General features: G+C 41.2%; 1 protein-coding gene across 1 annotated transcript in view; it reads right to left on the bottom strand.

Annotated features, from left to right (window-relative positions):
• Window positions 1–11388, bottom strand: part of EFHC2 (EF-hand domain containing 2) — a 192156-nt gene that overhangs the window by 179990 nt on the left and 778 nt on the right. The gene's annotated exons all lie outside the window — the stretch shown is intronic.

Genomic DNA, 11388 nt, shown 5'->3' with positions numbered 1-11388 from the left:
AATTAGCCAGGCGTGGTAGCGCGTGCCTGTAATTCCGGCTACTCGGAAGGCTGAGGCGGAAGGATCGCCGGAGCCCAGCAGGTTGAGGCCGCGGTGCAGCCACTGCACTCCAGTCTGGGTGACAGAGTGAGACTCCAACTCAAAAAAAAAAAGAAAGAAAAATGTTACCACTAGGTGAAGTGGAGTAAAGGGCCTACAGGACCTCTCTGTTATTTCTTATGTGAAATCCACATGTGAACTTACAATTATCTCAATAAAAATTTCAAAAAAGAAAAAAGAAGGCCCACTTCCTTGGTCACTGGCAGAGGCTCCACTCAGATGCCTTTTATAAAAGTATTAGGTCTGAACATGAACACAACTGAGCAACAAATGACTAAAGTCTAATAGAAATGACATGGAAATCATCCTGTAAATGATTAAACAAACATCTCTGCTTTAATCTGATAGAGCAATATACTTCAGCTACCAAATTCACATGAAGTAGTAAAGGTAATCTAAATCAAGTGATTGATCTAGCCTCTCCCCAAAATCTAGTGGTTTTTTGACTATTCCCTTTGGGATGTCAAACACATCGTTAGGAAAGCAAATAATCTGTTTGGCCTTCAACTGGTCAAACTGGTTACTTTGTCATAGTGGAGTTGCCATGTAGGATTTTGAGCTCTTTCCTTTGCTTTAGGGAATCCTTCTTCCCCAAGAAGTTGGCTCTGCCCTTTCTGCAACTGTAGAAAGGGAATTAACCCCTCCCCCCAACAGGAAATGGCCCAAGAAATCCCTTTACATTTGTACTTTAGCATAGCTGGAATCCTATTGTCAGGAGGCTGATATCCTATGGAGTTCTAACTGATGAATGTGCATAGAAAAATCTGCTGCTTTCAGAAATAAGCCAAATTGCATGCCAATAAGAATTAAGAAATGTCCCTCAGCATGCCACAATAGGTCACAGAGAGGCTTTAAGTCACAATTTGCAGTGGGGGACATCATGCTGCCCTGGCCACTTTGTATAAATCATGCATCCTGAGAGGCTTATAGCCTATTTAAACCACAAAGCAAATGACTTTCTTCCTCCTTCATATTCACTATTGCTAACGTAAGAGTTATTTTGTTCCACAGCAGCAGTGAAAGACATAGCAAGAAGCTAGTTCCAGAAATGATCCCCCCCAAGCTGTGTGTATCCCTGTCTAGGTTTTAACCATGGTTGCTAAAGGTAGAGGGGGGCAATGGACAATTGCCTATTTAGGGCCTTCCTTGTGTAAGGAAATTACTGAGAACATGGAGGACAACCCAAATAGCTAGCAAACAGTTTCTCAGTCAGCTGAGGATTGCCACAATTACTCATAAAGAATGCAAAACATGGGGCAACCCCTTCGGGTCTCCTCCCACTGTGGGAGCTTCTCTGTCCTCTCAATAAATCCTGCTTTCTCACACACACAAAAAATGCAAAACACAAGCAGGATATAAGACTTAATAAGTGGTTTGGACAACATGAATGCTTGGGATTACACAGACAAAGAGAAATGGATCTTGTTGAGATGATCAGGGAAAGCATTAATGAACAGGAGGGATTTGATGGAGCCTAGTTTTGAGGGAAAGCAAGGATCTAGATGAGAAGAGGAAGAGGCATAAGGATACTGTCAGGGAAGGGGACAGATAAACTAATAACTGAGTGGAAAAGTCTAAAACTCAAAGGACAAACCATGAATATGGTGATTTAACTTGAGTATTAGGCTTATTTAGCATTGTAGTAAAGAAGATTGTTTAGAAAAAACAATATTGTAGGAATCTTTTGCAATGATGATATACTCCCTTTGTTACTTACATAATTTGTAAGAAAAAGGAGGATTTATTTTTGCAGTAAGCCACAAACTGTAGTAACCACTTTTTGCTGAGTCACTTCCTGCTGCTTGCGGGCTTTTACTTTAGGTGGGTTTTTTGATTTAAACTCAATAGGAACCAATTAGAACAAGATCTTGTAAGCCAATCGGCAAATAGGACATGCAAATGAAGTAAGTTTCTAATACCTATGCCAACCGATTAATAGAACATGCAAATAAACTAACCAGGTAACCCAACTAATATACAACATATAGGTAATGTCCAGGAAAGTGATGTAACCTCTGGAAATACCCAGCCTATGGGAAGTACCCTATGGGGAAACAGGGGAGGGACTTGCATTGTAGGGCTCAAATACTCTAGCTGAAACTGCTCATCTGAGGGACATCAGTTCTTGCAAGAGCATTATTAAAAAGCTGTTTCACTCTACTGATCTCTGAGTCTCTTTGCTGTTTTTGGACAATCTAGTCTGGAGGTGGGGGAATCCCATAGGACCCCCATTTCTAGCAATTTGAAAACGCGAACAAAAAAATTTAAAGAGACACTAAAGCTGAGGAGAGTATTCAAACTCACAGATACTGAGTCTGTGGCTGGTATGCCATTATTAACCTTCTTTTTCTTTTCACACCTCCAAAGTAGATGGCAAAATATCATGATAATTTCCCAGCACCCCTTATAGCTGTAAGGGAGTCACAATCCCCACTCGCTCCTCCCCACCCCTTCCCCACTATTTGCATATAAGAGACCTTGCACTTCAAGTCAGGGCTGATGCCACTTTGGTGTCAGCTCAGGCACTTTACTTTAATAAACTCCTTTGCCTGAACGTAGAGTGCGTGCTCCTCTCAGCAAACCTTACAATAGCAAAGGACAGACTGTGATTCAATTTTAGAAAATAGGATGGAAGGAAGGAACCTATTGAGGGGCTCCTGGGAAACATTTTTATTTTCTGATACAAGAAGAACTGTTTCCCTTCCCTCTCCTTCCTACTTGTTTTGAACATGGTTATGTTAGTCGTAACGACTGGAATTGAGGCGATCATTTTGCAACCTCATACGAGGTTACAAGTCTAAGGGAAAAAAGCCAATATTCTGAAGATAGCAGCATTGAGAGATAAAAAAGAGCCCGAGTCTTTATGACATTCATCAGCCACTCACTAAATCTAAAACTGCTACTCCTCTAGAGTTCTCACGATGTGAGATAACTAATTCAGCTTAAGCCACTATTAGTCAGGTATTCTGTTGCTTATAGTCAAATGTATCCTGGGTGACAGAGCTATATATATAGTTCCGTATGGAATGCAAAGTGACCAAAATTAGGTGTTGTTCCCTAAATAGGCAGAGATTTTGATTTCTGAGCCACAAATTAGCATCTAGGAATAACAATGAAATATTATATTATCTCCAAAGTATGAATGGCAGCTTCAAAAACTGACCCAATCTGAGATAATGTAATTTCAAGGATACTTCAATAGTTACTAGGAACAAACTCTCAAAATCAAAACTATCCTGTGATCTGGCACAGTGGATGCCTGTTGTTTTGTCTGCCAAGCAACCTCCCATTGCCAACTCCTTTCTTTGGCTATTAATTTACTTTATAGCTTTACGGAAATATAATTTACATGTCAGAAACTTCACCCAATTAAAATGTGCAATTCGATGGAGTTTAATATAATTACCAAGTTGCGCAATCATCAACATAATCTAACTTTAGGACACTTTCATCATCCCCAAAAGAAACCCCATACCCACTAAAAGTCAGTCCCCATTTTTTTCCTTCCCCCACATTCTAGGCAAACTCAAATTTACTTCCTATCTCTATACATTTGCCTATTCTGCACATTTCAACATTAAGTGGGATCATACAAAGTGGGTTTTTGTTGTTTTTTGAGTCGGAGTCTCACTCTGTGGCCCAGGCTGGAGTACAGTGGCATACTCACGGCCACCACAGACTCCACCTGCTGGGTTCAGGCAATCCTTCTGCCTCAGCCTTCCAAGTAGCTGGAACAACAGGCACCCCGGCTAAATTTTTTTTATCTATTGTAGAGATGAGGTCTCACCAAGTTGCCCAGGCTGGTCCCGAGCCCCTGGGCTCAAGGCAATCCTCTCGCCTTGGTCTTCCAAAATGTTGGGTTACAGGTGTGAGCCAATGCGTACGGCCACAATATGTGGTCTCTTACCCACACTGGAGTGCAGTGGCACGCTCACTGCCACCCCAGCCTTGACCTGCTGTGCTCAGGTGATCCTTCCACCTCAGTCTTCCAAGTAGCTGGAACCACAGGCATGCCACCAAACCCGGCTAATTTTTGGATTTATTGTAGAGATGAGGTCTCACCATGTTGCTCAGGCTGGTCTCAAACTCCTGAGCTCAGGCAATCCTCTTGCCTCCACCTCCCAAAGTGCTGGGATTACAGGCGTGAGCCACTGCACCTGGCTTATTGTTTTTAAGATAATGCTTTTGAAGTTCATCCATGTGTAGCATGTATTAGTACTTCATTTATTTTTATGGCTGAATAATATTTCATCATAAGGATATGCTACATTTTGTTTATCCTCAGTTGATAGACAGTTGGGTTTCCATTTTTTAGCTATCATGAACAATGTTGTCATGAACATTCATGTACCCATATTTGTGTGAACATATGTTTTCTTTTCTCTTAGGTATATACTTGGGAGTGCTGTGTCACACAGTAGTCTATGTTTAACAATTTGAGGAACTGCCAGACTCTTTTGCACAACAGCAGCACCATTTTACACTCCTACTCGCAATGTGTGAAGGCTCCAGTTGTTCCACATCCTTGCTAACACTTGTTACTATCTGTCTTTTCTGCTATAGCCATCCTAGTGGGTGTGTTCATTGTGGTCTTAGTTTGCATTCTCTAATGACTAATGATGTTAGGCATCTTTTAATATGCTTATTGGCTATTCATATGTTTTTCTCTGGAGAAATGTCTACTCAGATCCTTTGCTCATTTTTAAACTAAATTATTTGTCTTTTTGTTGTCGAGTTTTGAGAGTTCTTTATATATTCTGGATCCAAGTCCCTTATGCGATACATGCTTTACAAATACGTCTTCCCATATCGTGGGCTTTTTTACTTTTTTAATGGTGTCTTTTGAAGCACAACTTTGGCTATTTATTGCAGCATTACTCCTAATAGCAAAAGACTGGAAATAATGCAACTGTACATCAAAAGAGGACGGGTTGAATAAACTGCTCTAAGTCCACACAATGGAGTAGGTATTTTACAGCTACCATGTACCTGTAAAAAGAAATGAGCAATAGATCTATATGCTACTATGAAATGCTCTCCAAGATACACTGTTAAAATGAAAAATGGAAGGTTCAGGAGAATGTTAGCTTGTGCTACTATTTAATAAAGGGAGACCATGTGAGTATATCTAAGAATGTGATGTTTTAAAAACCAAAAAGATGGGGGGAGACGGGAGTAACAGCAAGAAGGAAGATAACCCCAAACTAAGCAAGTAGTTTCAAAAGTAAATTATGGAGAGGCAAGCCGGGCTCAGTGGCTCAGCCTGTAATCCCGCGCCTTTGGGAGGCTGAGGTGAGTGGATTGCCTGAGCCCGCGGGTTCGAGACCCGCCTGGGCAGCGAGACCTCATCTCTACAATAAATCAAAAAATCAGCCGGGCGTGGTAGCCATGCCTGTAATTCCGGCTACTTGGAAGGCTGAGGCGGAAGGATCGCCGGAGCCCAGCAGATTGAGGCTGCGGTGGCCGGGAGCGGCCACTGCACTCCAGTCTGGGCGACAGAGTGAGACTCTGACTCAAAAAAAAAAAAAATTATGGAGAGGCAGAACAAAAAATTATGGAGAGGATTGAAGAAACAGGGATAAAAGTTAGACCTCTCTGAAAATACTTTACTTTGTAAATTTGACTTTCAAACCACACAAATGTTTTACATTATAATGAAACAAAAATTTCTTAAGAATCAAAAGAACAATAAAACAAATGAACCTAACTGGATACTGAGATGGTGACATAACCATACTCCAGCAATCATTTAAATAAACTTAAAACCCAGTAATTTGATGGTACATTCATAGTGAGATATACCTTAACAACAGAAAGAACTACAAAGAAATTTTAAATGATTTTCAAAACTCAAATTGCTAATAATAATATAATTATTATTAATAAAAAATTAGCATATGGTAAAAATTAGTAAATTAGTTTATTTGTGGTAGAATAAAGCAAGTAAGTATGCTAAGATCCTTATGAATCAGGATTTTCAATGTAAGTACAAGATAAATATAAAATTAAAGAAGTTAAATAAAAACTCTATAATCCTTAATTTGCATTGGGAATATCACCTTGTATTCATGCTGTATTTTAAAATTTAAAAACATATACAAATTTTCTAGCCTTAAGAGAATGAAAATTCAAGCCACAGACTAGAAAACAATATTTGCAAGCCAGGCTCGGTGGCTCAGCCTGTAATCCCAGCACGTTGGGAGGCTGAGGTGAGTGGATTGCCTGAGCCCACGGATTCAAGACCTCACCTCTAAAATAAATCAAAAAAATTAGCCGAGCGTGGTAGCACCCGCCTGTAGTTTCAGCTACTTGGAAGGTTGAGGCAGAAGAATCGCCTGAGCCCAGCATGTCGAGGCTGCGGTGGCCAGGAGCATGTCATTGCACTCTGGTCTGGGTGACAGAGTGAGACTCCAACTCAAAGAAAAAAATAGAAAAGAAAATAATATTTGCAGACCATATATTCACCAATGAACTGTTATCCAAAATGTATACAAAAAACGTTCAAAACTCAACAGTCAGGAAACAACCCAATTAAACATGAGTAAAAGACACAAACAAACATTTCACCAAAGGGGATATATCTATGGCAAATAAGCACAGGAAAAGATGTTCAGCATCATAGCTATTAGAGAAATAAAAATTGCAATCGACATGAGATACCACTATGTACCTATTAAAATGGCTAAAATCCAAAACACTGACAATCACAATCTCTCCCAAGAATTGGAAATAACAGGAATTTCATTAATTGCTGGTAGGAATGTAAAATAGCAATTTCTTATAAAGTTAAACATATACCTACATGACCAGTTCTGAATTTATGTGAAAGTAAGTATACTGCCATTCATAGGAAAGCAATGTCCATTTTGCTGCAGCTTTCAGTTTCTTATAAGTGTAATAGGTATTGAAAGGAAAGCCAGAAATCTTGTCATTCCGGCTGAAAATGAAATCAATGTCTGCTTGTCTCAAGTTTGAACCAGAATTATTTATGTGGCAAAATACAAGCATAGGTTTCACGGTGGAGAGGTAAATTTTTTTTTTAAATACTCTTACATATATACAGATCAACATTATAATTTTGTAACTGCCTACATTTAAGCCTAATCATGTCAGTCAGGAAAAAGCTTAATTTTTAAGTCTTGATAAAATAGCATTAATTAAGATGACTTGCAACCTTTATTTAAATTAAATCAACTGAATCTACCTTTTGAAAACAGAAATAGCCGGGCTCGGTGGTTCAGCCTGTAATCCCACACTTTGGGAGGCTGACGTGAGTGGACTGCCTGAGACCGCAGGTTCGCGACCCACCTGGGCAACTTGGCAAGACCTCATCTCTACAATAAATAAAAAATTAGCCGGGCATGGTAGCGTGCGCCTGTAGTTCCAGCTACTTGGAAGGCTGAGGCGGAAGGATTGCTGGAGCCCAGCAGGTCAAGGCTGCGGTGGCCAGGAGCAGCCACTGCACTCCAGTCTGGGCGACAGAGTGAGACTCCAACTCAAAAAAAGAAAAAAGAAAAAAAATACAACCTGACCCGTACCCTCTTTTCATACAGATACACACACACACACACACACACACACACACACACACACACACACACACACACACACACTCTAGTTAGACTGTAGTTCCAAATGCAAAACATAATACTGGAACTATCTTCGAATTTGCTGTAACTATTTCTAAAACAGGAAACAAAAAGCAGTAACCTAAATTAAAAATTACTCATCAAAAACACCACTAAAAGAATGAAAAGGCCAACTACAAACTAGAGAATATTTAAAATTGATAAAGAACAGCTCCTTGTCGGGCTCAGTGGCTCAGCCTGTAATCCCGCGCCTTTGGGAAGCTGAGGTGAGTGGATTGCCTGAGCCCCCGGTTCAAGACCCGCCAAGGCAACTTGGTGAGACCTCATCTCTACAATAAATCAAAGAAAAAAAAAATTAGCCGGGCGTGGTAACGCGCGCCTGTAGTTCCAGCTACTTGGAAGGCTGAGGCGGAAGGATCGCCGGAGCCCAGCAGGTCGAGGCTGCAGTGGCGGGCAGTCTGGGCGACAGAGTGAGACTCCAATTCAAAAAAAAAAAGAACAGCTCCCATAAATCACTAAGAAACAGGCAGGCAAACCAGCAGATAATTAGACAAGAAATAATCAGTCACTACACAAAAAAGTAGACCAATAAATGGTCATTCAAATGACCAATAAATGTGTAAAACATGCTCAATTTCATTTGGAATCTGGGAAGTGCAGATTAAAACTCCAAAGAGTTGCACTACACCCACCAACCAAAATATCTAAAATTTAAAAGACTAACAATATCAAGCATTAGAAAGGAATGTGGAGCAACAGGAATATAAAATGCTGATGAGAATTTAAATTGGTATAATCACTTTAACAGCATCTACTAAAGCTGAACATGTGATCTAGCATCATACCAAAAGACACGAACAATAGTTACAGCAAATCTAAACCCCCAAAATGCCAAATACCTATCAATACCAAATACCCACCATATATAAATGATGTCAAATTCATGCAATGCAACACTACAGAGTAATGAAATGTACGGTCTGTAGTTCCAGCTACTTGGAAGGCTGAGGAGGAAGGATCACCTGAGCCCAGCAGGTTGAGCCGTGAGCACGCCACTGCACTCCAGCCTGGGCAACTCAAAAAAAAAAAAAAAAAAAATAGTTCAAATGCATGCCGGGTGTACTGGCTCACACCTGTAATCCCAGCACTTTGAGAAGCCGAGGTAGGAGGACTGTTTAAGCCCAGGATTTTGCAACCAGGGGCAACATAGTGAGACCTTGTCTCTACAAAAAATTAAAAAAATCAGCTACTTGGGAAGATGAAGCAGAAGGCTCACCTGAACCCAGAAGGTCAAGGCTGCGGTGAGCATGCCACTGCACTCCAGCCTGGGTGACAATGAGACCTCGCCTCAAAAAAAAAAAAAAAGTTCAAATGCAAGCAAAACCTAATTATAGTGACAGAAACCAGGACAGTAGTTACATTTGGAGGGTGTGGAAAGGGGTAATGAACAGAAAGGATCATAAGTAGAGTTGCCACATAAAAGCCAAAATGCAATGGCCAGGCGAGGTGGCTCAAGCCTGTAATCCCAGCACTTTGAGAGGCCAAGCAAGAGGATTGCCTGAGCTCAGGGGTTCGAGACCAGCCTGGGCAACTTGGCTAGCTCTCGTCTCTACAATAAATCAAAAAATAAGCTGTACATGGTAGTACAAGTCTGTAGTTCTAGCTACTTGGAAGACTGAAGCAGAAGGATTGCCTGAGCCCAGCAGGTCCAGGCTGCAGTAGCCGTGAGCATACCACTGCACTCCAGCCTGGGCCACAGAGTGAGACTGACTCAAAAAAAAAAAAAGCCAAAATGCTCTGTTAAATCTGAACTTCAGATAAACTAGTAATCCTTTAGCATAAATAGGTTCCATGCAATATCAGTGGCATGTATTTTTATTTGCTAAATCTGGCAACCTTAGTCGATGGGGGTGCTTTTGGCGTACTGGTCATATTCTGTGTCTTGATGCTCATTTTGTGATCATCCATTGTGCATTTTTCTGTACATATATTGTACTTCACAATAAAAAATGTTTTGAAAAATCAAAGTACACTCAGTACAACCTTGCAGATTTTAAAATATCTCATCCAATCACTGTTTTTTCCTTCCCACCCTTAATCACTGCATGTGAGAGCTATGATACTTCTGCAGAAGATGGGCATCAGTAATCAGAAGCATTGCTGGGCAAGCCAGGCACGGTGGCTCATCCTGTAATTCCAGCAAATTGGGAGGTGGAGGCAAGAGGGTTGCCTGAGTCCAGAGGTTCGAGACCAGCCTGAGCAACTTGGCAAGCCCTCATCTCTACAATAAACAAACAAAAAAAAATTAGCCAGGCATGGTGGCACACACTTGTGGCTCCAGCTACTTGGAAGGCTGATGCAGAAGGATCGCCTGAGCCCAGCAGGTCGAGGCTGCAGTGGATCCTGGGTGACAGTGAGAATCCAACTAAAAAAAAAAAGTGTTGCTGGGCAAAAAGCTGTCAGCTCTACTTCCATTTTTTATTAAAGTTATTTTCATACAGCATAGTTATTTACTTCTGAAACCTGTTTTCATGCCCGTCTCTCAGGGGCCTTTCTTACATGTGTGACTGGCTTAATCTTACCAAATAGCAATGCTATGCTGGAAGCCCACCCTTTACTCATCTACCAAAAAATGCACAAACCAGCATTCACTGTTGGACTGGCCAGCCAACATGCAGGGGTTAGAATCCAGTGGCCTGTAGCTACAAATAAAATTGGTACTTTAAGGCCAACAATTGGATACAAACACTGTTCAGACTCCATAAAGTCAAATACTTCAATCTGCAGTCTGCTTTTCTAAATTTATCACAGGTTTACACAATTGCCTTAAGTGGCTCCATCTAATTCCCTCTCGTTGATGTTTTCGGAAAAAATTACCTTCTCCTGCACATAGAACCGGCAACCCCAAGGAAATAGTAACCAGTGCAAACAAAAGTCTGACTCACTTACCTGCTGTTGTTTAAATAAGGTGCTTATTTATTGGCAAAAGTTCTTTAATACTCAGGGTTTTTTGTGGTGTTGTGCTGTTTTGTGTTTCATCTTGTCTTGAAATGAACCCTTCCCAATTCTAAATAAAGAAAAAAAAATCCACCAAGTTTGGAGTTTGCCAGGTGTGGTGGCTCACACCTATAATCCCAAGGCTTTGGGAGGCCTCAGTGGGAGGAAAGCTTGAGGCCAGGAATTTGAGGCTGCAGTGAGCTAAGATTGTGCCACTGCACTCCAGCTTGGGGCAACAGAACAAGACCCTCTCTAAACCAACACACAAGCCAGCCTGGGCAACACAGTGAACCTCCCACAAAAAATAAAAAATAAAAATTAGCCAGGAGTGGTGGTGCACACCTGTCGTCACAGCTACCCAGGAGGCTGAGGTGGGAGGACCACTTGAGCCCAAGAGTTCGAATTCGCACTATGATCACGCCACTGCACTCCATCCTGGGCAGAGTGAGACCCTGTCTACAAAATGAAAATAAACAAAATAAAGTTTGGGGCTAAACTTTACAGGCTGATAGAATCCTTACACATCTGCCACCTACCCCCTTGAGAGTTCCAGATTTCTTCGATTTGATAACAGAAACTCTTTTTCACACAAGGTATTGAGAATGATAAGGTTTCTGGGCTGTGGAGCCAGGTTGCTTGAAAGAAAGAAACTCAGCCGGGCTCGGTGGCTCAGCCTGTAATCCCGCGCCTTTGGGAGGCTGAG

Source organism: Carlito syrichta, unplaced genomic scaffold (genome assembly GCF_000164805.1).
Source record: "Carlito syrichta isolate Samal-C Ts95f unplaced genomic scaffold, Tarsius_syrichta-2.0.1 Scaffold304588, whole genome shotgun sequence".
NCBI lineage: Eukaryota > Metazoa > Chordata > Mammalia > Primates > Tarsiidae > Carlito > Carlito syrichta.
The sequence above is the reverse complement of the archived record's forward strand: the minus strand, read 5'-3'. Positions and strand labels throughout refer to the sequence as shown.